A 1,894-nucleotide genomic window follows, 5' to 3' on the forward strand; every position below is an offset into this window, starting at 1 on the left:
CTCGCTGAAATGAAGGCAGCACACTCCTAAAATGAAAGATTAATTGTAGGCAACGGGGATATTGAAAAATAGCCCCCTCCTATTCTGTTCCCACAGTTAAAATGTCCCTTTACTTATTAGCGCCAATTAGTTTCCATGGTAACCGACCAGCCCTTATAAACCCCGCACTCTGAGCTTGGCTCATCTTTGTCTAGACCGCGCTCACCACCCTTCTTCCTCCACAGATGGCGGTTCCGCGGCGGGTAGATCTGTATCCCCATCTCCGCGTGCACATCGTGCCCACATGCACTTTATTACAGATACAATGCTTGGCCAATGGAGAATGGAAGCGCATTTAATCCCCACGCCGCAACGCGTGCATCTGCTGCCACGCTAATTTCCCCTCCTCTTGGTTATTGTTTCTTCCAGTCTTGTTCTATTATCAGCTGTTTGCTGTTCGTAATTTCTTTTCAGAGAAGCCAATACAGTATAATAAAAACCTCATTAAACAGAAACACCTATCAGCCTCAGAGAAAACCCTAAACTACCCCTTTTTTTGTTTAAAGAGCCATTAAAGTGGAAAAGAAAAACCACTTGTTTGTCATGCTTGGAAAAAAGAGAACAAAGCCAGGGGGCTAATATGAAGATTTAATGCACTTAAGACACTGTGGTTCTTTCGCCCTGTGCTGCCAGTTGGCCAAGAATCCCAACTTGAGCACAGCAAACAAGTGATCAGCAAGGCCAAGGCCCCAGCCCGCCGGCCGCAGCAGCCAACTGGGCGAGGAGAATCTGCGGCGGGATGTCCCAGGTGCTGAGACGGATGAAGGAAGCCCTCGGAGTCCCAGCTAACTTTTAGGATTCCTAGCCTCAGATGACGGGTTGAACCTGTGCTTATTTACCATCTGTCGGGAACAATTTCACTCCACCCCCACCCCCACCACACTCCCCGTACCATATCCAAGTTTCTGCTTCCAGCTAGATGGCTGCTAACTATCGCTCTCCCAAACCCACAGCCTCTTCCATGAGCAGCAACCCCTTTTTGGACAATCCCTGACTGGGTCGGGTACCCAGAAGAGAAGGGAAACACGGGCTTCCTGGTGCTTATTGACTAGTCTGTAGTGACCGATTTCACGTTTTTTGTTTTGTTCTGTTTTGTTTTTTAGGCATTTTTTTTCTCACCACGGTGAAACCCTGCATAGTTGGTTATTATAGATTAGTGAGTAAGCACAAGTCAGTTGGTGCTTACCTTGCTCATTGATGGGGTAATCCACCCTGGTTGACTGCAGAAGCAGCCGCTGTAGGATGGGGGAGGGGAGGGGTCTGTCAGCAAATATTTGGCATTGTAAGAACTCAGCAAGGCATGGGCTCTCTAAGAATTTCTGCTGACTTGACTCCTCTGGCCACAGCTCAATTTTAATTCAGGGCTACTTTGAGGTAATCCGTGCCTTATTTATAAGATTGGAGAAGCCGCTAACAGCACACAAGTCTGTCTTTGACGATGGTCAGGTGGAATCTCTGTAAAAGGATGTTGAAGTGGAAAAATCGGATTTCTCCTTTTCATATTCTCTGCTACCACCATTTCCCCAAGATTTATTTTGATCTGGAAATAATGATGAAGGAGGCTATTCCTCGAACGCTGATGTTTTATTCTTCGTTTCTGAGGTTGGTTTTTATGTACAATATGAGTACTGGAAGTAAAAATGAATTTTCTATCACAGATATTATTCTGCATATGGGAATCAATCAATGCAGCTCCTTAAACCGATTCTTTCCTTTGATGGTAACATTCCTCTCTGTGTGTGTGTGTGTGTGTGTGTGTGTGTGTGTTTGTTTTAAATAAAATTTATTGTATTAATTTGTCAAGGCAATTTATTGACACCAATTACATGAACCATTAGTAATATCCACTGGCAAG

Source organism: Echinops telfairi, unplaced genomic scaffold (assembly GCF_000313985.2).
Source record: "Echinops telfairi isolate 266 unplaced genomic scaffold, ASM31398v2 ScPeMD7_1;HRSCAF=3_0, whole genome shotgun sequence".
Taxonomy (NCBI): domain Eukaryota; kingdom Metazoa; phylum Chordata; class Mammalia; order Afrosoricida; family Tenrecidae; genus Echinops; species Echinops telfairi.